This window comes from Panthera leo, chromosome D4 (assembly GCF_018350215.1).
Source record: "Panthera leo isolate Ple1 chromosome D4, P.leo_Ple1_pat1.1, whole genome shotgun sequence".
In the NCBI taxonomy this organism is placed as follows: Eukaryota; Metazoa; Chordata; class Mammalia; order Carnivora; family Felidae; genus Panthera; species Panthera leo.
Window position 1 is genome coordinate 3171549 of NC_056691.1, and position 25614 is coordinate 3197162.

At 60.4% G+C, this 25614-nt stretch overlaps 1 protein-coding gene across 1 annotated transcript in view; it reads right to left on the reverse strand.

Moving 5' to 3' along the window:
• The window catches only part of SEMA4D (semaphorin 4D), an 80246-nt gene extending 57571 nt beyond the window's left edge, over positions 1-22675 (reverse strand). The window contains exon 1 of the mRNA XM_042914217.1: positions 22419-22675. The gene's annotated coding sequence lies outside the window, so the exon portion shown is untranslated. The remainder of the gene's footprint in view (positions 1-22418) is intronic.
• Between the last annotated feature and the right edge of the window lie 2939 nt (positions 22676-25614).

The window sequence follows — 25614 nt, forward strand, 5'->3', positions numbered from 1 at the left end:
AGGCCCCTGTCCCCGGAGCCTCTCCCTCCTCCACCGCCCTCCCAGAGCCTCGGTGACCACACCCACAGCACCAGGAGAAGAAGGAGGAGGAGGAAGAGGAGGAGGAGGAGGAGGAGGAGGAGGAAGAGAAGGAGGAGGAGGAAGAGAAGGAGGAGGAGGAAGAGAAGGAGGAGGAGGAAGAGAAGGAGGAGGAGGAGGAGGAGGAGGAGGGGGAGGAGGAGGAGGAAGAGAAGGAGGAGGAGGAAGAGAAGGAGGAGGAGGAAGAGAAGGAGGAGGAGGGGGAGGGGGAGGGGGAGGAGGAGAAGAAGGAAAGGCAGGGTGGCCACAGCAGGTGCAGCTCACACGGGCTCCCGTGGGTTTGGGGCAACTTTCAGGGCCTCCCCGGTCTCACGACGGCACGCGTGGGAAGTCCAAGAAGGCGCACTCCACGGCGGGGCCCGGGGAGCCGGGGGTGCTGAGCAGGTCTGGAAACCAGACGCAAGGAAACCAGACGCAAACCCCCGCATCGCAGGCTGACAGTGGCCCCAGGGACACCTGCGTTAAGAACATGCTTTATCCTGTCATTTGTGACAGACCAAGAATGTTTCTGGCCTCAAAGCTATTTTGAGACAACGAACTCCAGAATTATGTTCTTTGACTGCAATTGCATACAATTTACCTATCTTGAGACGTTTATGAAGTCTGCAGTATGCGTTGCAATTTGAGGATGTTTTCACAGACTTACAGTCCTGCGCTGGCTAATTACAGAACAGGATGTTTTGAACTGGATCCCATTTCCATCGAAAAAGTGCACTTGACTCCAGGCTAGCTCAGCAGGCACATCTCAGGACGACTGCAGGCCCTGGAGTTCACCCGGAGCTCAGTAAGAAGCAAGAGAAGTGTCTACTATTAATTTTTTTCAATGTTTATTTATTTTTTGAGAGACAAACAGAGCATGAATGGAGGAGGGGCAGGGAGAGAGGGAGACGCAGAATCCAAAGCAGGCTCCAGGCTCCGAGCTGTCAGCACACAGCCCGACGGGGGCTCGAACCCACCACCCGCGAGATCATGACCTGAGCCAAAGTTGGACGCTCAACCGACTGAGCCACCCGGGCGCCCCATGAGTGTCTACTGTTTAAAAGCCTATTTACAGGCCAGGTACTGTACTGACTTTCCTTTACAAAAAAAGTAGCAAAGAACTCACTGCACAAATTTTCGCCAAATGAAAACAGACTTGTGTTCAGGTTCACCACCTCTCAGTACCAATTTTAAACATTAATTCAACCTACTTGGCCCATCAACACACCATATATAATTCTGCCGATGTTACCTGGTCTTAGTCACGGCCCCAAAGCACATCCTGCCTCAGCGTCCCCAAGAACAGTTCAGACAGACAATGGACCATCACCCTCTCTCTGAACCTGACCTTCGCTGGCCCACCCAGGACACAGGCTTCTCTCCCGGAGACCCCTCCCCTGCACAAAGCCCATGCAGCGCCACTGCCGTTCTCGGCCACGTGGACCCCCCTCCCCCTCGTCCCTGCCCTCTGCCGGGCACCCTCCACACATCAGCCACGCAAGCCATGCTCCACACCCTTCAAACACAGCCCAGGCCCTTCCGAGTAACAGGCCCCTGACCCCCCAGGAAATCCAAGGCCTCGATGGAGAGGCCATCGCGGGGGATGTTCCAGGGGGTCTGTGTGGTGGGTGGGCCATCGTCCAGTCACGTGCCAGAACGTGAGTTCCCAGGCACAGAACCCAGAGGCCCTGAGGTGAGAGAGCCCAGCACAGCAGGGCCGGGGACCACGTGGCCGGGGGTACTGCTCTCAAGGGGGACCCTGGGCTCTGGGCACAGCCTGGACAGGTCTCTGGCTGGAGAAGGGGGTAAGGGGAACCCAGGGGAGAGAGGAAACGGTACCAACCCCTCAGGCCTGGGGGCTCCTCCTCAGGGCCGTAGGGTCCCGAATGCCGGCTCCCGAGGCACCCCCTGTGTTCACGGCTGCTTCCTGATCACTGATCGCAGCCCTTCTCATCTCAGACTCCAGTCTAACGATTCCTGCTCCTGGCTTTCCCTCCTGGGCCTGCACAAAACCCTCCTTGGCTCCTCGTCCTCCCCTCTTCCTCAGAGAACGTCCTCCCCATCCTCTCCTCCTCCCAGAGAGCCTACTCCTCGTCCTCCCCTCCTCCCCAGAGGGCCTCCTCCCTGTCCTCTCGTTCTCCCCTTCTGCCCAGAGGGTCTGCTCTCCACCCTCCCTTCCTGACCACGGGGTCCTGTTCTCCGTCCTCCCCAGAGGGCCTGCTTCCTGTCCTCTCCTCCCTGGGAGGCCTGCTCCCCATCCTCCCCTCCTGCCCATGGGGTCCGCCCCCCATCCTCCTCTCCTGCCCACGGGGCCTGCTCCCCATCTTTCTCCCTAGGGAGGCTCCCAGTTTACCTTCCACTGACCTTGGGGCAGATGTACCACAATCTGCTCCTGTGGAGACTCTATCACACGGGTATTTGGGAAAGAAATAAGCCTGCCTGGCATGTGTACCCTGGTCCCCACCCACCCGTGCCTGCCACCTGTGGAGCAGGCTGGGCCACCAGCAGCCACCAAAGGAGGGCCTGCGGGGGCGGAGCAGGACTGGACAGCCCTGGCCTGCGGCAGCCGTACCCACCCACCCCACGCCTGCTCAGGCCGGTGTCTTCCTGTGGACCTGCCAGCCTTCAGCCCTGTGGGTGCAGGGCATGATGCTCAAGGCACCCCTGCCCCTGTGCTGTGGGTGGGGCCGGGGTCACGGGCGGGTAAGTGCCGGCCTTGACCTCACCGGGCTCCCAGCAGGGGTGGGGCCATCCCGGCTCGGGCAGTACAGCAGGGCACAGAGGGCATCTGGGGAAGCAAGGAACCGTTGTTCACAGGGTCTGAGTCAGTGGCTGGGTATGAGTTTGCGAGGGGAGCCAAAGTCACACACGTGGTACCTGTGTACAACACGGTACATCTGCACACACAACATGCATGCACACGCCCCACCGTGCACATCAGCCCTCCACTATGCACACACACCCCCATGGTGCACGCGCAGTCCCCCCCCACCCTCACCGTGCACACGCACCCCCCCACACCCCCCACCACGCACCCACACACGCACCCTCACGCGCATGCGCACTCCTCCACCGTGCACGTGCACTCCCTCGCCTCGCACCATGCACGCACGCTCCCTCACACGCACCCCCACCATGCACGCACGCTCCCGCACACACACCTCCACCATTCATGCACGCTCCGGCACACGCACCCCCACCGTGCACGCACGCTCCCGCACACGCACCCCCACCGTGCACGCACGCTCCCGCACACGCACCCTCATGGTGCACACGCACTCCCCCCCACACCCCCCACCATGCACCCACACACGCACCCTCATGCACATGCGCACTCCTCCACCGTGCACGTGCACTCCCCCGCCTCGCACCATGCACGCACGCTCCCGCACACGCACCCCCACCGTGCACGCACGCTCCCGCACACGCACCCCCACCATGCACGCACGCTCCCGCACACACCCCCCCACCATTCATGCACGCTCCGGCACACGCACCCCCACCGTGCACGCACGCTCCCGCACACGCACCCCCACCGTGCACGCACGCTCCCGCACACGCACCCCCACCGTGCACGCACGCTCCCGCACACGCACCCCCACCGTGCACGCACGCTCCCGCACACACACCCCCACCGTGCACGCACGCTCCCGCACACGCACCCTCATGGTGCACACGCACCCCCCCACACCCCCCACCACGCACCCGCACACGCACCCTCATGCACATGCGCACTCCTCCACCGTGCACGTGCACTCCCCCGCCTCGCACCATGCACGCACGCTCCCTCACACGCACCCCCACCGTGCACGCACGCTCCCGCACACGCACCCCCACCGTGCACGCACGCTCCCGCACACGCACCCTCATGGTGCACACGCACCCCCCCACACCCCCCACCACGCACCCGCACACGCACCCTCATGCACATGCGCACTCCTCCACCGTGCACGTGCACTCCCCCGCCTCGCACCATGCACGCACGCTCCCGCACACGCACCCCCACCGTGCACGCACGCTCCCGCACACGCACCCCCACCATGCACGCACGCTCCCGCACACACCCCCCCACCATTCATGCACGCTCCGGCACACGCACCCCCACCGTGCACGCACGCTCCCGCACACGCACCCCCACCGTGCACGCACGCTCCCGCACACGCACCCCCACCGTGCACGCACGCTCCCGCACACACACCCCCACCGTGCACGCACGCTCCCGCACACGCACCCTCATGGTGCACACGCACCCCCCACACCCCCCACCACGCACCCGCACACGCACCCTCATGCACATGCGCACTCCTCCACCGTGCACGTGCACTCCCCCGCCTCGCACCATGCACGCACGCTCCCTCACACGCACCCCCACCGTGCACGCACGCTCCCGCACACGCACCCCCACCATTCATGCACGCTCCCGCACACGCACCCTCATGGTGCACACGCACCCCCCCACACCCCCCACCATGCACCTCCACATGCACCCTCATGCACATGCGCACTCCTCCACTGTGCACGTGCACTCCCCCGCCTCGTACCATGCAACGCACGCTCCTGCACACGCACCCCCACCATTCATGCACGCTCCCGCACACGCACCCCCACCGTGCACGCACGCTCCCGCACACGCACCCGCACCATCCACACGCACACCTCACCGTGCACGAAGTAAGAACACCCACACCCAGAGGCAACCCACAGCACGGCGCATCCCGACACAGTGGCGGAGCCAGTGGGAGGTGCTGTCTTGTCTCTCCCCCAGGATAACCCTGCTGCCTGTCTGATGCCTCGTCCCTCAGAGACTACTTCACTTGCTCAATCACCTGTGTGCACAGAGGGGTAATCGCACACGACGCGACAGTTTCCGTGTCCCTTTCTGCCTGGCTCTCCCTCCCATCGCCACCACACCGTCCCCCTTGCCGCCCCTGGCCGCACTATCGTACGTCCACCCGGACCGGCCTCCGCCCAGAGGCCACGAGAAACGCGTCAACGTGCACGCGCACTCATGCGACGCCCCCTCGTGTCACGGAGCGCAGGGAAGGGGGTTCCTTCACCAGCACGGAAACACACGGTACGGCTGCTACCCCTCAGGTGCTGGCGCACGGGTCGGGGGCGGGGGATGGACAGTCCCCAGAGGGGCCCCGCTGACGGGGAGTGACGCAGAGCAGAGCGGAAGCTCGATGGAGGAAGCACAGGTGGAAGGGTGGATCATCAATTCGTGCCGGGACACTGGAAGGTCATAAACGTGGACTCCCCTCCCTCGAACACCTCATTCCACGTCGTACAGAAGCACCCTAGACGCGCTCGAGGGCTGGACCCAAGTACACAAGACGATACGGTGCGAGCCAGGCAATCAAGGGACAGCCGTGTGATCTGCCTCCCAGACGCCGGGGCCAGAAGTCGTAGAAGACACACAGACACAGTCAAGCGTAAAAGGACTTGATCCTGATGGTAAAGGACACACCGACGACGGCGAGCAGCGAACAGCAGGGCAGGGAACAAGCGTGTTCGAGGCGGCAAGGGATCACCAGTCCCTGTAACAAACAGCCCTACAAATGGGCGACACAGACACAGCCCGGGAGGAACAAGAACGCAGAGACCCTACCTCACCAGGACGCAGGGACACACGCGTCACGTAGCAAAGCCGCGGCCGCGTCCCCTGCACACTGACAGTCGGACAGACCCCGCACGCCCACTGCTGAGAACGCAGGCCGGGCTCAGGGCAGGCGCACGTCCTCACGGGGAAAAGACCAGCCGTTAGATACGCTGGCAAACCTCTCTGGCAAGATCTACAAAACAAAGAGACACACGCCCTGACCCAGCGGTCCCGCTGCCTGAAATCCACGCACTGAATAACAGCCTGTGCGTGTGGCCAGGGTATTTAGGGGAGCACTGTTTATACTGGCTGTGTATACTGGCTTCTTTTCCTGTGGCAGCTCGAACAGAGGACCGCAAACTGGGTGGCTCAGAACAACAGAAATCTATTCTCTTGCTGTTCTGGAGGCCACGAGTCTGAAATCGGTTTCACCGGGCTGAGATGATGGTGTCAGCAGGGCCGCGGCCCCTCCACAGGCTCCGGGACGGGACCCTCCCTTGCCCCTGCCAGCTTCTGGTGGCTGCCCGCATCCCTTAATCTGTGGCCACTGGGTTAGTCGGGGTCCCCAGAGGAAAAGCATCGGCAGGACGTGTACACGTAAAGAGATTTAGTATAATAAATCAGATCACGCAGTCATGCAGGCTGATCGGCCCTGAGATGTGCAGTCGGCAAGCTGGAGACCCAGGAGGATAGATGGTGTGAGTCCCAGCTCCAGTCCAGCCCTGAACGCGGGACAGAACCACGACCCAGCCCAAAGCAGCCTAGCAGAGAGGGCGTTCTCCCTTACTCTGCCTCTCTGCTCCATCCAGGCCCTCACCTGATTGGACAAGGCCCACCCCCACTGAGGAGGAGTCTGCTTTCCTGGGCCCTCTGATTCGACCGCTAATCTCATCCAGAAACACCCTCACAGTCATGCCCAGAAGGCTGCCAGACCAAGTACGTGGGCACCGGCGGCCCGTCAAGCTGCCACTAAAACCAGCCTTTGTGCCCAAACCACTCTAATCTCAGCTCCTGTGTTCACGTCACCTTCTCTTGTGTTTCAGCCTCCTTGCCCGCCCCTGCCACCTCCTCCCAGAAGGCCACTGTGATGGCATTTCAGGCCCACCCGGCAACCGAGGGTCACCTCCCCACAACATCCATAACTGAATCACGTCGGCATAGAGCCTGTTTCTAGACAAGGTGGCACTCAAGTTCCAGGGCCTGGGACGTGACTTCTTTGGGGGCCACTCTCCAGCATGCTACAAGGGACCACAACACCAATCCCGGAGCCTGGGCAGGTGGCTCCAAGTGGGACCCGGTCAGTAATCATCCCCTCCCCCAAATACGGCCGAGACCACAAGACACACGAACTCTCCTCTGTGATGAACACAACCTGGCCCCTCCTGGTTTACAGTGAGGCAGCAGCCAGATGTGCCTGCAGAAACGAGGGCCCCGCTTGACCCAGAGGTGGGGCCGTCCATGCCCCTGGGTGGTGACTTGCCCTTCCCGGGGGGGGGGGGGGGGGGGACAGGCATGAGGAGGGTAGGGTAGGAGGTCTGCACTGGAGGAGGGAGGTGCCTCCTTCCTAAAGCCACTCCTGTCCCCAACCACACAGGCTGCACAGACTCCGAAAACCAGGCCAGGGCTCCCCATGGGTGGCCTCTGCCTCTCCCACACTCCCAGCCCTGCTTCCAGATGCCTTGGCGGCCAGCACCCCGCAGAGCTCAGTGGGTGCCCTTTAGGACCTTTAGGACCCTGGGAACCCTGCCACGCCCCACCTTCGTACCTTCGTGCACCTGACCCGTCTCTCCATTTGTGGTGGGGGCTCCCCGGGGGCTGGCCCGTCCCGCGTCCCGCACAGCCAACCTCAGCTGATGGACGAACAAATGAGGCTTTTCCCCAGGCAGGCTGCCCACCCTCCGGGAGACTGGCCCTCTGCCCCGGCTGGTCCGCCGACACCTCCTGGGGGAGTGGGGGGATGGCCTCCACTCTCTAGTCGACCGGCCAGACCTAAGGGCATCCTTGACCCCCACCCACCCCAGGCTCCACCTTTCAGCAAGACGCAATCGGGCCATCGTCCCAGCCCGGCTGCTGCACCCTCGCCTGTGTCTCCATCCTCTTTCCAGACCACCTCACGGCCTCCTACACGGGCACCCTGCACCCCAGGTGCTCCATTCTCCCCGGAAGCCTGCGGGCCTTTCCAAACTCTTGGCTCCACGGCTCCCATCTCAGGGCCCCCAGCGCCAAGAAGCCCCCAGGCTCCCCACGTCCTCTGAACACAGGAGGCGCACTGCTGCCTCAGGGCCTTTGCAGCTGCTGTCCCCTCTGCCTGGAGCGCTCCTCCCCAACCCAGGCATGGTGCTGTCTTCCCTTCCTCAGCCGCCCTTCTCAACGAGGCTCTTCCTCTCCGCACCCCTCCCCACTGGATTTCCCTCCCGTGCACCCCGGACCATCTCGCTGCCCTGCACGGGACTGCAGTGCAGACAGGGGGTCTGCAGGGGCCTGTCCTCCCCCCAGGGGGGGGCGTGGGCATGCCATCGGGACACAGGACACTGGGGGTGGGGCCCCCGTGGGGGCCGCACTCCGCCCACGCCCAGTACACGTGCCGGCAGCACGCAGCAGGGCAGATGTGACGCCCCGAGGCCGGGGCACGTGGATGAGAACGTGTTGGACGCACCAGCTAGTCATTTAATGAAAGGCTCGTTTCACTGGCTCTGCCCGTGTGCATGACAGCATTGCCACATGCCCACGCTTTCAGAGGAAAACGGGCCTTTGTGGGATATAAATAGCCCAGCCAGATGTGGGAACGCCCACGGGCCTCTTCCCGGGACTCCCGCGGGCCCACAGCGGCCCCCACGGTGGCCCCCGTCAGCAGGAGCCCGGGAAGCCCATGCAGCCGCACATCTGGGGGCAGGACAGGGTTAAACGGCGGTCCCTCCGTCACCGCCGCGTGGGCTCGGCTCACCAACAGCTGCGTGCAGGATACAGCTGGCGGGGGGCGTCGGGCCACCGCTCCGCACGTTTCTGCGTCCACGGAAAACAGGGATACGGAGGCTTGGAGAACAGGGAGCCTGGGGGGCCTTTCGGGGCCCAAGCGCGCTCGCCAAGCAGAGTGCTGGGTCCCCCGCGCCGGAGAAACGCAAACGAGCGCCGAACCCACTTGTCTGATAAGGGCCGGCCATCTGTCCGTAAATGTCCACGGAAATGGGGAAACGGTGGCACTTAACGCGGGTCTAGCGGTTTTCTCAAAGCCTGAGTGTCTGTTTCTAGTCAGGGCCTCCCAGCCCCCCGGGCCGGGCCTGGCGGATGCAGGAACCGAAAGAAACAGGGTCCCCCCTGCTGGATCCGTGCTGCCGACCGAGACGTCCGGTGAGCCACATTCAAGCCAAGCGTGCGGTTTCAGATGTTTCCAGAAGTCACGTTGAAAGGGTAAAAACAAACAGCTGAAGTTAGTTCTTACGGTGTCTTCCACTCGGCCCAACGCAAATCCGAAGGCAATCACAAGCAACTCACAGCCACGAACAGGGTACAGAACAGCCCCTCCTGAGCCCAGGTCTTCTCAGCCTGCGGCGCATGTCCACACCCGCGGCTCTGACCAGCCACACGTGGACCGCCCGCGCCCGGGGGGTGTCGAGGGCACGGGTCTGAAGCACGAGTGAGTGACCCCGACCATCCGAGCCTCGAAGCCAGCCTCGCGGACGGCCCGGTCCCTGCTGTCACGGGGAGGACACCCCAGCCAGCGGTCAGCGACTCACAGAGGCCTCCTGGGTTCAGGCCGCGTTCCCCGGACCCTCACCATGGATGGGCCGCAGCGGGAACGGGAGAGCACATCCGTTCTGCGTCCGCGCAAGGAACTCACGAACCGCTCCAAACTGGAAAAGCTGATCCCTTAAATGAGCTGATTTTCCACCTCGACACACATTCCAGAATATGCTTTCAAATCTTCGTAAGCATTTCCTTTTAATTCGCCTTTTGCAAGCAGACTACGTACAGTGTGAAAGGTAACGACGGTGGGGGTTTCCTGACGCGGAAGGGGAGCTCCCTGGGCCCCCGGAGGCAGGGAAGGCCTGGCCAGGATCCCTGGGACCGCAGAACGCTCTCTCCCCGAACGTGGTGCAGTCCACACGACAGGCTTTCTGAGGAGGACGTGGTGGGTGACTTAAATATCCCACAGATGGAAAACTTCTGGGGCTCCCGCTCAGGGCAGACACATGTGCACGAGCCTCTAACCCAGGGCTCCCCGCTGTCAGTGGGAAGCATTTTCTAGAAGGAACATGGCCAACGACCGTCCGGGACCTTCCAGAGGCCTGTGTTAGCTATGGATGAGGATGGGACACGGTCAGGTGTTCACAGTGAAACTCCCTTCCCAGCAGACCCTCGACAGCTTAAACTAACAACGTCCCCAAAGAATTAAATATATAAGGGGACATAAAGACCACAGTGCCACCAAATTGTGGGTGTGTGTCCTTCGGGCCGCCGTACCTCGTCCACTAGCCAAGGGGACAACGGGGACGCCCGCCAGCCTCCACGAGATGTGCCCACACAAGAAAGCTGTCAAAACAAACCTGGGAAAGCTGCCCCGCCCCCATCTGCCTCCTCCCGTGGGGAGCGGCCTGTGCACAGAAACCATTTGTCCTCAGCCTCTCTGACCCGGGAGTCCCGCTGCCCCTGGGGCTGACGTGTGTTTCTGCAGCAGCCGTGGGTCAGCGGGTTGGATTTAAGAGAGGGTGGGGTGAGTTTCAGCAACCCGCCTCTCCCAGCAGCTGGCCGGACTCGGTTTGGTCCGGACAAGCCTAGAAACGGCTCGGCCACGCTGAGTTGCAAATCCCGGAAACTCAGCTTCTCGCCGGTGTAGACGCCGGGACGCGTGGGGAACTCTGCTCCATGGCTCCGACAGGGTGCCTTCCTAACTCCCAGAGGGAGGGTCACGAGCCCTGTGGTACTTGTGTCTCCCGCAAAGCTGGGAGGCGGACACCCACGGTCTCCCCTTAAGCTAGCACGAGCAGTCACGCGGCCTGGAGGTGCCTTTCCCTGGGGCACACCTGCATAACGTCAGCCCTGTTTTCCCTACAAAACAGGTTTTTACAAGATGACAGAATGCGTGAAAAGTGAAGGAACGGGGCGCCTGGGTGGCTCAGCTGGTTGAGCGTCCGACACTTGCTTTCGGCTTAGGTTATGATCTCATAGTTCGTGGGTTCGAGCCCTGCATCGGGCTCTGAACTGACAGCACGGAGCCTGCTTGGGATTCTCGCTCCCTCTCTCTCTTGGCTCCTCCCCCGCTCATTCTCTCTCTCTCTCTCTCTCTCTCAAAATAAATAAACTTTTTTTCTTTAAAACCTGAAGAAACCAACATGTCCTAAGATCCCGGGCTTTGGCTAACGGCGACGCGGGTCATTCAGGGCCGCAGACTAACACCGCCCTCCACGGCCGCCTACGATGCAGCCACAGCCCACGCTGAGCGGAGGATGTACCTGAAGCTCACGCCAGCCGTCTGTCCTCTGAACAAGCCGGCCCGGCTCACAGACAGGCTCCGTCTCCCGGAACGCTGAATCTACTCCGTGGGGTTCCCCGGGGGCTTTCTCTTCCTGCTCCAAGTCGGCACCCCCCGCCCAGAGCTGCCGGTTTTGCAGAGCTGGGACAGGCCCGTCCCCACGTCCCCACACGGCTGCAGGAGCGGGAAAAGCCAGGGTCGCGGATGACAGAGTTCAAAACCCGCCGGTCCCGCTAGGGCGAGGGCCCACGAGTCAGACTAATCGTGACTCGGGCCACTTACAGGTTCAGCCCTCACCAACTGGAGGCTTTAAATAAAATCACGCTTCATGTTGAGTCTGCCGGGAGCAGGGGGTGCAGGCGGCCCGCAGCCTTCTGGGGACAGGCCAGGCCACGTCCCGGCCACCACCACGGGGGCCAAGACCGTTCTGCGGCGAGGTTCTGCCCTGCTCGGCAGCCGCGTGTGGCTACAGCGCACGCCCGTGGGCTCCGAACGCTATGGGATTTCTTTCTTTTTTTCAGATATATTTCTGTTCTTGGCACTGAGCCCTCTCCACAGCTGTGAACCTCTCACACACTAGACGCCACTGGTCACGGGAAGATGAACCAGTGTGCACTCGCCTGGGGGGGGCAGAGCCCCAGCCAGGACGGTGACTCAGTTTCGCCCAGGCGACAAGATGGGGAAAGCCCACGTGGGAAGCTCACCAAACCCCTCCCCCCCACCATGACCAGATTCTCAGCCATGAGAAATCTGGAGGGCACTGAGGCTCAGCCAAGGGCAGGACGGTTGTTAAAAGGTCGTTGTAAAAAAAATGACATGTGAAGAATGTTATTTGACTCATTATTCATGAGGAACCAACGAGGTGTTACTTCTCTTCGAAGGAGAAGTGGAGAACTGGGTGGGGGAGGGCAGGGGGGGTGACTGCCTAATGGGGACGGGGCTCCCCTGGGGTGACAAGTGTCCCGGAACCAGACCCAGGTGGAGGTCGCCCCACGCTGGGAATGTCCTGGATGCCCTGGGTTGTTCACGGCAGCGTGGTCCATTTTATGTTATGTGAATCTCAGCTCCATAAAACATTACGTGGAGTAAAGGAATATACTGGAATGATCTCCGACAGGCCCAGAATGGCTTTTCCCAGGGGACGGAGTCAACTGTGCGGCCAGAGGACAGAATTCATCTGCATCCTGCCAAGGAGGGCTGTCCTTGTGGCTATTGATTTCTTGCATCGCACCAAACTGTGCAAACACTCACCCCAGAGGCTCCCCCAGAAAGCTGCTCATTCCCGAGTCTCAGGTCGGGGGTGGGGAGGGGCGGGGCTTTGAGACCTGGGAGGAAAGGGGTCTCCAGCCAGGCGATGGTGCAGGGGGAGATGGGGAGGGGTGGGGTCGAGAAGGACTCCTGTGTTTCTGCAGGGGAGTCGGGGTGGGGAGCCGGGGACCAGCCCCTCCCCCCGCCTTGAGCTGCCTGGGACCGGACACATAAAAGGCTAAGTGGCATGAACAAAAGACAAGATCCCTCTTTCTCACACAAACACGGTGGCGGCTCAATGCCGCCAATCTGTGACTCTCCGCCGGCTACATCTCTAAGAGCCCTGGACAGCAGAGGGAGGGCTTCCCCTTCTGTGAGACCACTGCCAGGGAAGCCACGCGCGTTCGCCCGGGTCCCCACACCCCGAAGACCTCGCCAGCGTGCGTGCATCTGCCCAGACACGCTGACGGCTACGGACCGCATGACAACGGTGAGCACGCTCCAGCGGGGCACATGCTCGCCCCGGAGGCCGTCTGGGGAAGAGAGAGGTCACTCCTGTCCAGAACACACACAGGGTCTGGCCGGGACGGCGGGGGCTTCCTCCGTGTGGGGCCACGCTCAGGAACGCCCGTGTCGGGGCCCGGGCACCCCTCCAGGGCACAGCCAGACGGCACCCCTCACCGCGCTGTGTGTGCTCATCCATGCCCGGAACGGGGCCCCCACGGCAGGTGCGTGCCCGACGGCCGGTGCGTTCCCACGAGTTCCGTCCTCCTGGGATGCTGAGGGGGGCGGCTGCCTTCTGGGGTGTGTCGGAGGGCGCTGACAAATGTGAATCCGACGTCAACGACTGGAACTTTCCTCAAGATGGGGCTCTGTCTCCACGGCCCCCAGCCCTCTCGTTACTATGGAACCACGAGGTTCTAAAGGCACAAGCCCCAGAAAGCTCGGCCTTACGGCGGGCTCCCTTCCTCTTTAACAAGCAATCACAACACAAGACTAAAATGTCGCCGACCTGCTGGAAAGAAGGTGAATTATTAATCCCCAGAGTTAACCGCACGTGGCGTGGGCCCTCCTCTCCTGGAGGGACCGCCACCCACGGCCCTTGCCTGCTTCCCTCCTGGTGGCCACGCATGGACGCGGAGACGGAGCCCCTTCCTGGGAGCGTGTGCCCCTCACGCACTTCCACACCCCCTCGGTCCTCCTGCCCGTCTCCTGAGACCTCAGACCCCCATGGACACCCCTCGAGGCAGCACGCCGGCATTCAGTGCCTACAATTCAGCCCCGAAGACATGGGGGCTGTGGGCACCAAAGGAATGCCCCCTCTCCCCGACGCTCTCGGCCAAGGAGCCGATGTTAATTTCCCTCCTTTCTGCACTTCCTACGGGAAACGTGCTACCTTAGAATAAGGCCGGAAATCACACCCAGAAGGGCGGTAAGTCGTATCAGCTGCTGCAGGGACAAGGTCGCAGGGGGCGCCCCGCACCCCGCACGGCCCTCCCGGCGCCCCGCCTGGAACGTCCCCGCCCCAGACGCCACACACGCAGCCTACAGCAGACGGGCGGCGGGAGGATGCACCTGCCACGGGACAGCGAGGCCAACGGCGGCCCAAACCCAGCAACCGGGGTGGGCGCCCGGCCGTGAAATCACGTAGGAAACCGCACACGCACGCAGGACAGCGCTTTGGCGTGCCCGGAGCGGTCTTTCCGCACGCGCAAAACACGTTCCCTCGACTGCTTATAAATCCCTCTCCTACTCTAAAGCCCCGAGACACAGACTGTTTAATTAAATGAAGCAAAATTAATCTTGCCCTGTGAATCGCTCCCCAGCTCTGACCTTTTCCCTCATATAGGAAGATGCTACAAAGGTCTGTGTCCTCCAGAACTCACGTGTCAGATCCTGCCCCCCAACGTGATGGCGTCAGGAGGCGGGCCTTTGGGAGGTGACAGGGTCGTGAGGGTGGAGCCCCAGCAGAGGGACTAGTACCCTCTAGAAGAGACCCCGGGAGCCCCAGGTCCCCGCCACCCCCCGCCCCCATGTGAAGATGCAGCGTGAATGAAGCTTGTGACCTGAGACCTGGAAGCAGGCCCTGGCCCAGCCGGGCCAGCACCCTGGTCTCGGGCCTCCAGCCTCCAGAACCATGAGAAACAAGTCTGTGTTGTTCAGAGGCCGCCGGCCTGCGGGGCTTGGTTACAGCAGCGCGAGCGGACTGAGACAGCAGCCCCAACCCACAGCCCGTCAGCCTAGAAACGTCTACTCTAGGGTTCACGAGGCATCCCATAAGGGAGGACATGCTGTGGACACCCTGGTTCCTGGCCCTGCCGGGTGAGCCAGCACCACCAGCAAGCTCTGCGTGAACCCGGAGAGAAAGCTCCATGTGGACTCACTTTGCCAGGGTTTCAAGAGCAACCCAGCTTGTGAGCCTTGATTGGAAACGGATGAAACAGGAACTGATGAGCACTGTAGCCGCCGCGCCCGGAAGGGTCCCCTTGAGCATCATGAACCAGGCGCAGAGCGTCCCCCGTCCTTTGGGGAGACTCTCCCCGGGAGCAGCCTGATGCTTCTGGAAACACACGAGGACGTGCAGGTCACTGGGGGGCGCGTATGCACTTTCTGCCCCTGGGCACCAAATGCTGCCCCAGCGGCTTAACAGCCTTCCTGTTCCTCCTGCCGCCCCTCACTTGCTACTCCCGGGGGACATCTCGAGGGCCCAGGGAACCGCACTGAGGGAGATGGGGCAATGCCCCCGGCTGCGATGACGCCTCCTTCCAGAGGCTGCATTTCAAACACGAGATCGAATACGCTCTCATTCCCAGTATCTGGAGAAAGAGGGGTTATCACTGCGGACTCCAGAGACACACGAACAGTTGAGGAAATGCAGGCAGCTCTGTGCACACACGGCCCACACCGTGGAGGGGATACCCCGATTTCTCAGTAACCGCAGACGGCCAGAACTCACCCGCGAGGAAACAGACAGCCTGCCCGGTACCGTAAGCGCCAAAGCATCTGAATTCACGGTGAGGAACCTTCTGAAAAAGCCATCCCCAGACCCGGATGGGTTTACCGGCAAGTTGTACCAAACATTCAAGGAGTAACAGCCATTTCACACAATCTCTTCCAGAAAACAGAAGAGGAAGAAAAGGTTTCCAACCTACATGAGGCCAGGATTACTCTGATAACAAAACCAGACGAACACTGCACGGAAAGACTGCCGACCTGTATCCCTCACACACAGATGCAAAAATCCTCAAGAAAATATCCATAAACAGAATCCGACGTGTATGTAAAGGTACGCCACAACCAAATAGAGTTTATCCCCGGACGCGAGGCTGGTTCCATATGCAAAATCAGTAAATGTAATACAGCTTGTTGGGAGTCCACGTAAAAAAAAACACCTGAGTGTATCGACTGATGTAAAAAAAGCCCCAGAAATATTCGGTGTTCACTCACGATAAAATCAGCGAGCGAGGCACAGAAAGGCGGGGACCCCACACCCTGATAAAGGGCGTCTACGAAGAAACCCACAGCCAACAAGGACCGCAGTGGGGAGACTGAACGCTCTCCCCTGAGACAGGGACAAGGCCGGATGTCCCCTCTCCCTGCTCCTGTCTGACTCTGCAGCAGAGGCCTGGCCAGGGAAGGGGGCAAGAAAAACATATAAAATACATACAAGTTAGCAAAGATGAAATAAAGAGACAGAAGGATTGCCTCTTTTATTTTTTTTCCTCTTTTGTTTTCTGGAAAAGATTGTATGAAATGGCTGTTACTCCTTAAATGTTTGGTACAACTTGCCGGTAAACCCATCCGGGTCTGGGGATGGCTTTTTCAGAAGGTTCCTCACCGTGAATTCAGATGCTTTGGCGCTTCTGGTACCGGGCAGGCTGTCTGCTTCCTCGCGGGTGAGTTCTGGCCGTCTGCGGTTACTGAGAAATCGGGGTATCCCCTCCATGGTGTGGGCTGTGTGTGCACAGAGCTGTCTGTGGCATCTCCTTATTATCTCATGTTGGAAACCCTAAGGAATCTCTAAAAAGGAGCTCTCTGAATTAACAAGAAAGTTTAGCAAAGTCACAGGACACAAGGTCCCCAACGTGAAACGAGCCCTTAAACTGCTAAACTGAACTTAACCTCAATTAGAACGCTATGTTCTGTAAAAGATCCGGTTACAAGAATTAAAAGACAAACTACAGAGAAAGTACCTGCGAGTCATGTATCTGATAAAGAACTTGTATTCGGAACACGTGACAAACTCTCAGAACTCGACAGGAAGAAAACAAACGATCCAGTTAAAACATGAGCGAAAGACCCCAGACAGACACTGGGTCGGCGTGGATGTACAAATGGCAAATGAGCACGTGGGAAGATGGCCAACGTCATCAGCCATGGGGACATGCCAATGAAAGCCACAATGAGACACACCGTCCACACGCGGGGATGGCCGAAAAGGCAGTAAGTAGCCACACCAAGTGCAGGTGAGGATGTGGCGCTACTGAATGGTTGCTGGGTCTGCAGACTGAACAACTATGCCGTCGTGCCGTAAGACGCTGCAACCACTCCAGGAGACGTTCTGGTGCTTTCTGATAGAGTAACACACGCGCTTACCCTAAGATCTAGCAATGCTACTCCTGGGCATTCATCCCAAGGAAACGAAGCTGTGCCTTCAGAGAACCCGCAAGTGTTCAAGCACGCGATGGAATGCTATAGTGAAACAGATGCGCTGTCCCTCACGCAGCACGATGCTGAGTGGAAGGGGCCGGCGCGGAAGGCAACCCACCACGCGGCTCCACGTATTAGCTGTTCCTGAAAGGTTAACTCAGGGACCGAGAAGATCAGGTATAGTGGGTAGTTATGGGTGAACACAAAGGGAGAGAACAGGACAGGTTGGGGAGGGGGGTATGGAACTGTTCTGTGTCCAACCATGGTGGTGGTCACACAGACCTATACAAGCTCTAATGCTCATAATAGAACTGTACCCCTCGGGGTGCCTGGGGGGCTCAGCTGGTTAAGCCTCCGACTTCGGCTCAGGTCACGATCTCACGGTTCGTGGGTTCGAGCCCCCGTGTCGGGCTCTGGTGCTGACAGCTCGGAGCCTGGAGCCTGTTTCAGATTCTGTCTCCCCCTCTCTGTCCCTCCCCTGCTTGCTCTCTAGCTCTCTCAAAATAAATAAAAATTTAAAATAAAAATTAAAAAAAAAACCCAACAGGGGCGCCAGGGTGGCTCAATCGGTTAATCGTCCGACTTCGGCTCAGGTCATGATCTCGCCATCCGTGAGTTCGAGCCCCGCGTCGGGCTCTGTGCTGACAGCTCAGAGCCTGGAGCCTGTTTCAGATTCTGTGTCTCCCTCTCTCTCTGACCCTCCCCTGTTCATGCTCTGTCTCTCTCTGTCTCAAAAATAAACGTTAAAAAAAAATTTTTTTTTTAATTTAATAACAACACACATGCCTTAGTCACAAACGCGTTACTGCTGAAAACTGTTAACCGTCATCCGAGCTTTTGGCGAGTCGCAGGCACGGACCACGGATCACCGTGACACATATCGTGATAAGGAAAGGGCGGGAGATACCGTGGGACGCAGGGTTGCCACAGACCTTCAGTCTGTAAAAAACGCGGTATCGGCAAAGCACACAAAAATAAAGTGCAGTAAAAGGAGGTGTGCCTGTGTGCACGTGGGATTGTGATGTTTCCAGAAACGCTTTCGTTTCTTAGCCTGACACAGAAGGACGAATACTTTGTAATTCCATCTGTTCGAGGTCCCCTGAGGGTCAAGCTCACAGAGACAGAGACACGGTGGGCGCCAGGGGCTGGGGAAGGGCTGGGGACTTATTATGTAACGTGGACAGAGTTTCAGGAAGATGAAAGTTCTGGGGACAGATGGTGGCGGTGGTTTCACAACAATGTGAACGTCCTTAATGTCACCAAACTGTACCCTTGAAAATGGCTAGAGGGGCGCCTGGGTGACTCAGTCCGCTAAGTGTCCGACTTTGGCTCTGGCCGTGATCTCACGGTTCTTGAGTTTGAGCCTCGTAGTGGGCTTTCTGCCTTCAGCCCAGAGCTTCAGAAACTCTCTCCCCGTCTCTCGTTCCCCGCCATCTCTCTCTCTCCCTCTCAATAAATAACTAAAACTAAAAAAAATGGCTACAATGGCAGGTTTACAAAACTGTACTTGCATAAAAATAAAACAATACAGCGAGTCGTAAAAGCAAGCAGGAAAAGACTCGAACGGCAGCTCTCGCTGGAGACGCATCGCTGTTCTGTCCAGCTGGCAGGCTCCCTTACGCACGGGACGGGGTCTGTTCACACGGTCACCAGGACCAAAGCAGAGACCGGTGGTCACTCTGTCCAGTCCTCTGGATTTTCAAAGACTCACTCTTTGCTCCCTACAGGAGGCAACCAAAACCTAAGTAAAACACATCCGAGGTCTGACGAACCAGCCTGCACTTTCAGCCACGACTGGGCCAACCAGAACACGGAACCTCATGGAGACAGACACACACGGCCACAGAGACTCCGGGCAGATCAGTCCGTGACAGATGGTCGGACCCTCTGCGTCCTCTCCTCCTGGGGCTCTCCCCAGGGGAGGGGGCAGAGAAAGCAGGCGGGTGGTGCCCCCACCGCAGCAGGTCTGGACCCCCAGCAGCCACACCGTGTGGTGTGGCCCACACTCCAGATTTGGAAAACCTGCAGCCACTTTGTAGACCCACGGGCGCCAACCTCTGGGCGTGAGCCCTCCCGTCGCCCCACTGGCTGCCGAGCAACTTAGCCCCAAAGATGGGCAAATGCAAACGACAGCATACGGACCCCTGGTACCAAGAACCAGCGACAGATAAACACAGTATGACTCATTCATCCAGCCTTCTGCAGGAATCAACCTCCCCTTAAACTCTGCGTTGGTGCCCGAGACAAGAAATCGCGTCCTTTTAATCCAAATAAGAACATCACAAACATTGTGCTGGACACACAAACATAAACCGATCCGAACGTCTCCAAGTTCTTCATTTCCAGGAATACCCGCCCTGCGTACACAGAGAGGGCCCAGCAAATAATCTCTGTAAACTGCATCTGGTTCCCTCCTTTCCGGGGGCGAGGCCGCTCTCCCCGAAGCCTCCCCGCAGAACCCCAGCTTCGGAGCACGTGGACCAGCTCACCCACCGTCAGCCCCTCCAGGTTTTACCTTGCCCAGAACATCCTGGCCGAGGCTGGGGCAGAAAGCATGGGAACCAGCAGGCACGTGTCCGCACAGACGTGTGTCCCTCAAAGAGGAGCAAGACTCAGGAAGCATTTTCACTTAATTTGCCCCGTTCCTCCTGCTGAACCTTTCCCGGTGAAATGTGGGGGCTGATGTCAGGTCTCAGGTCTGTCCCGGGTGTGCCCCCAGGGGTGCCGGCTGTGGAGCCCCGGATGCCCCACCAGACCACCCTGGAAAACTCCAGAAGGCACTCCTGAGAGGAGTAGCCAGGGCGGTAGACCTTGGGGGCAGGCCTGGAGCTGCCGTCTCGCTCAGGCACCTGCTGTCACCATCGGTCCCCGTCCCCCGGAGCCGGCACATTCTAATCAGCCCCCCGCAGCGGGCAGGGGCAGGTTCAGGTGCCCATGGGGCGGCCCACCAGCCCTGCAGAAGGACCAGGGTCCGCGCCCGTGGACCCCAGAGCAGCCACAAACAGGTACACCCAGGCCGCCGGGAAACAGGGAGAGCAGAGGCTTCGTGGGACGCGTCTGAGGCCGGGGCACGTGGCGCCCACATGGTGACCTCGCAGACCCAGGAGTGAGGGGGGCCTGTGGACCTGGGTGTCGGGGGACCCTCCTCTCTGAGCCTCAGCCCATGGGGGAGCCGAGACACACGCCGAGCGCCGGGCCCAGAGGACTGATGCTCGTTCCTGCCGCCCGACCCCGGGGTCGCGGCCCCGACACCTGTGCCCGCCGCTCTGCCTGCCCCACTGAGCCCCTCCAGGCTCCGGGACCGGCCTCCTCCCTCTGCCATCCACTCTCTCACCTGCTCCCCTCCAACAACACACCTGATGGAAGAGAGAGAGAAATCACCTCCCTTATCGTTTCGGGGGGGCCCGGAGCACCGCTCCCTGCTTTCCTCCACTTCTCCGCCAGGCGGGGTCAGTTCCAAACCCACAAAAATGGCCAGCCGTGCCCGCCCCAGGACACCACACTGCTTGTCTTCTGTTTGACCCTGATTATTTATCGTCAAATTAGCAGGCTGGTCAAGAGGCCGGATAAGAGGGGGCCAGGAGGACAGGAGGCCAGCCTCCGAAGCTCACGAGAGGAGGGGACAGAAGGGCAAGACCTCAACCCAAACAAAGGTTTTTCACAGAAAAAGAAAATACCAGAAGGCACAGCACCAAGGCCTCCAGCTAGTACACACCCCGCCCGTGTCCAGGCAGAGAGTGAGGCGTGTTCTCGAGGCTTGCCCGTGTCCACATGGGGAGTGAGGCCTTCGGTTAGTACACACCTCCCCGTGTCCATGTGGGGAGTGCGGCACGTTCTGGAGGGAGGCGGACAGGAATCATCCCCAGAGGCTCACGGGGAGGCCCTCAGCGCCAGCCCGAATAAGCTCAGGCCCAGGGAGGCCCCGGGTCAGTGAGCGCAGGCTCGGCCTGCTCCCAACACCCACAGACAAGAAATGTCACCTTCTTCCACGCCGGGGCTGGCTGCTCCCCTGGAGTCTGGGGATGAGCCCCGGGTTGCACCCACTCAGGTAGGTCATCCCCGGTGAGCACCCCGAGCAAGCTCACTCACCGTACCTGTGGCCTGCCATGGGGTTGAGTCACCTGGGGATACTGATTGGCGCAGTGGCTAATTTTATGTGTCAGTCTGGCTGGACCACGGTGCCCGATACTTGGTCAAGCAATTCCAAGGGCTTCTGGGAAGGGATGTTTTGATTGGAGTTAACATTTAAATCAGGAGGCTTTGAGTAAAGCAGATCACCCTCAAGAATGTGAGTGGGCCTTGTCCAATCAGTTGAAGGTCTTAGCAGAAAAAAGAGTCCCTCCCCCCTCCCCCTACACACACACACACACACACACACACACACACACACACACACAGAGCCAGTTCCTTTTCTCTAAAGAACGCTGACTGACTGATATAATGGGACACAGCCTTCCAGATGCCACCCAGCCTGAGCCACCCCACTCCCAAGCAGAACCTCACCCCTGTGAGCACCCGGCGCCCCATGAACGGTTCCAGGAACAGCCGCGTGTGTGAACCACAGGGGACTCACAACCCAGCGTGTCGGCGCACGGCTGTACCCCGGAAAGACATGCTGCATCCCGGACAATGTCGAGATCAATTCTCTACCACTCCGGACAAGCGAGAGGCACTAGGCAAGTGGGCAATGAGTTTTATCATGGGGCTAAAATATAATTGAGACGGACGAAAACAAGTTCCACGAGCCTCCTAACAGGCAGACACCCCTCAACCTGTGAAGGCCTCTTCCAAGGCAGTCAAGATGTGCTGCGCCCTAATTTCCAGGAGCACACACGTGCCCGCACACACATATGCCCACACGTATGCACACACACACGCACACAGCCAACGACAAACACCAACTCCTTTCTCTGGGCCCCACCATCCACGGGGCCCAGCCCGCACAGCCAAGGCTGACCGAAGCCTGCCGGAGAGCACTGGACATGAGGGGCTCTGTACCCTCGGGACACCCCACCCCGATGGGCCACAGGGAGCAGGCAGTGGCCCTGCTGGTCTCCAATCTGGACTCGTCTGCGTCTGTTAACTTCTAGGTGAACTGCCTTCAAACAGGCTTTGCTTCTGGGGCGCCTGGGTGGTTCAGTCGGTCAAGCGTCTGACTTCCGCTCAGGTCATGATCTCCCAGTCTGTGGGTTCGAACCCCATATCAGGCTCTGTGCTGACAGCTCAGGGCCTGGAGCCTCCTTCAGATTCTGTGTCTCCCTCTCTCTCTGCCCCTCCCCCCCCCCCACTTGAGTTTTTCCCCTCTCTCCCTCTCTCAAAAATAAATAAACATTAAAAAAAAAAAACAGGCTTTGCTTGCTTTCCCAGAAGACTCTTTCCTATAAGAACACTCACCGAGGTACACGAAGAAAAGTGGTCAAGGATGTGGCAGACTGGGAAACTCCCAAATCTCCACCACGGGGGAGGGACGCCAAGCGCAGGGCCCTCACGGCGCCACGCACGGCTTCCCGGCAGGTCTCCGAGCACGCTTGTCTACACCACAGCGCCGCGCCCTCCAGGGTGTGACCACACCTTTAGGAAACCGCCATGTTGTATGAACGCACGTGTACACACACACACGTGTGTGACAGGGAAGACACACGTGTGTGACAGGCCAGAACTCTGAAACGCAGCTGTCAACGGCACACACCCTGGGCCCGAGGAGGCGTGTTCTTGCTTCGTTTTCCAGATAAGAAAAATGTCATTAAAATAAAGGAAAAGTTAGTCAGCATATCTGACTTCCTGTCCACACCAAAAATTCAACAAGTGTTTCTGCAGAAACGCCACTTAACAGAAAAGGCCCCACCGGCAGAGATAAAAACTCGCATCAGAAGACAAGAGGCCCTTTCCTGTTTCCCCTCTGAGTCAATGAAAAAACAACTGACACGGCAGCGACTTTCCACGGCGCTCTCGCTCATAGAACCCCCCCCCGCCCCCCGCCGGGTGCAGAAGGCAGCCGCGGTTTCCATTTTCCTGCTGATAAAGCCCCGCAGAAATACATCCTGGAGAAAGTGAAGGGCGGCCAGCCCGGGGCCACCAGCCCCACGACCGTCTCCCTGGCCTTCTGGTGGGCGACGGAAGGTCGCCAAGAGCACCCACCCAGAGCCCGTGGACGCGGGTCTTTGCACGGGAAATTAGGTCAAGATCAGGGAGTTACGATGAGAGCATCCTGGGTCATCGGGGTGGTCACCGAATCTACTGACAAGTGTCCTGACGGGAGACACGCAGGGGACAGACACAGGGGAGGTGGCCGGCTGAGGATGGAGACACAGGCTGTGGGCCACGCGAAGGGACGTCTGGAGCCTCCGGAAGCTGGAAGAGGCAGGGAGGACCCTCCCCTAGGTCCCCAGAGGCAGCGTGGCCCTGCCCCCACCTTGATTTGGATTTCTGGCCTCAGAACTGGGGGGGGGGGGGGGGCATCCATTTCTGTCCTCTAAGCGGCCACGTTGGTCACGCCTTGCTACGGCGGCCCAGGGACCACGCGTGTGCGCACGTGATTCCGGGAGGCATGGGCACAGTTCCCTCTCTGCCGGTTCACCAGAGGCGGGGAACGTGCGGGATGAACTCACAGCATCGCATTCCCGGCACCTGTCAGGGCCACGCTCCACTCTTCCCGGGGCACCCGCACCACCCGGCCGCCGCCCTCTCCCAGGAGCCCGTGCCTCCGCCACTCCATGGCACGACCGAGGACCCCCGACCCTGAAACCCACGTGGGCTCGCGGCTCCGTGGGCCACAGCAGGGACATCCGTCCGGGCTCCCACGTCTGAGGCCCCGGCTGGGAGATCCGCCCGCCGAGGGCTGCGGTCCGTGCCGGCTGGTCCCCTCGTGCGTCAGGCAGGCCCCGGCAGGGAGGGCGCGGAGGCCAGGACCGCCCGCCACGCTGTCCCCCACGGCGTGGCCTTCACGGCACGGCAGCCACAGGGCCGCGGGCCCCTCGTGTGGCATCTCAGTGCTCCAGGCTCTGAGCGCGCACGAGGCCACAGACCCGCAGGGAGGACAGAGACCGCAGGCCCGCACCGGCAGCGACGGCGGAGGTACAACCGCGGCTCTCGTCCCCACGCAGCGCCCTGCGGCTTCTGCGCGAGTCCCCACTCACACCCGCCGGCCACACTGTAACGGCCACCCTGCGGGCGCGGAAACGGGGACGCACACAAGCAACAGGACAGAGCCAGGGGGCAGGGCGACACGCGGGGGTGTGCGTTGCAGAGGCCACACGGAGCAAAGCCCAGGGGCGTTCTGGGCACCGCACGGCGGGGCTCCGTTTGGAACAAAGCCAGGTTGTGTGCGTGTTACCGTAAAGCGTGCAAACCTCTCCCCGCGGAGGGAGGTGGAGAGAGAGGGAAGCAGGGCAGTCGGATGGTTCTGCGGCTGCCCCTCTCTGTTGGTGTGACCTTCCCTTGCATTTCAAGTCAAGCCAGGAAGCGGGGACAGGCCGCCACCAAGCTGGGCAGGGGATGCACCACAAGGCGGCGTGGGTGGCCGCGGGCAAGGGTGGCTGGAGGGCGGGGGCCCCTGCTGGGGGAACGAGCTCTCCTGCTGTCCGTGGGCTGCTGCTGCTTCTTGCTGCCCCAGGGCAGGATGGCCAGGAGGAGGTCACTCTGAGGGCGAAGACGACGACCCAGGCCGCGGCCACGTTTCCCTCCCAAGACCGATCCCCCTTCGTCTCCGAGCACACAGGCATCTGCACCTTCCAGGGGCAAAGACCGTTTACCAGCGTCGCCCCAGCTCCTGTCTCCGGGGAGCCCCCTTCACGCCAAGTCGTGACCCCCCAAAGTCCGTCAGCTTCTGGCAAAGCCCCTTCCAGAGGCAGCTCTGGATGAACGAGCCAGGCCGCTGCCCCTCGTGCTGGCCCGGGGTCCGGGGAGCCCGACAGCTGCTGTGTTTGGAAAACAGCTTCCTGTCTGGTTTAGCATCTGCAACCTAGTAAGTGCTAGCAAAGGCCTGCAAATAGCCGTGGCCCGAACATCTCTGCAGGAGCCTCCCGCTCACCCGGGACAAGGCGCACGGGGTGCCGGCGGCTTCCTCTCTGGCGGAGAGGAGGGACAGCATTAGCTCTGGGGACAAGGGGACGAGGGCGGAGCTGGCTACTCCTTCCGCACAAAGAGGTGTGCTCATCGGACACAGAGCTCTTTTCTGCTCCCGGCAGGCCCGCGCCTGGCTCGGGGCTTGTCACGGGGCCCGTGCAGGTGACGGGGACCTGCCTCTCCCCAGAGGCCACTCTCCAGGACCTCAGCACTCAGAAGCTATTTTAAAAATCACATTCCCACCACCTCCTGGGGTTGCTGTGGAAACCAAGCCCGTCCCCGTGTGGTCTTGTCCACAGAGCCAGGGGACCGTGGGCCCCACACAGGAGGCCCGAGGGAACCGGAAGCAGTCGCGGGATCCCACATTTGAAACCCAAGCCTCTCCCTTGGGTTTCAGAGGCCTGCCGGGAGTCCAGTTCTGCCTGCTCAGCTCCGGGACCCAGCCGTGACCCAGTTTCCCAGCCCTGTGGCTCCCGAGTGTGTAGCTCCACGGTGGCCGGTGGTCCCAACCCACGCCTGGCCACAG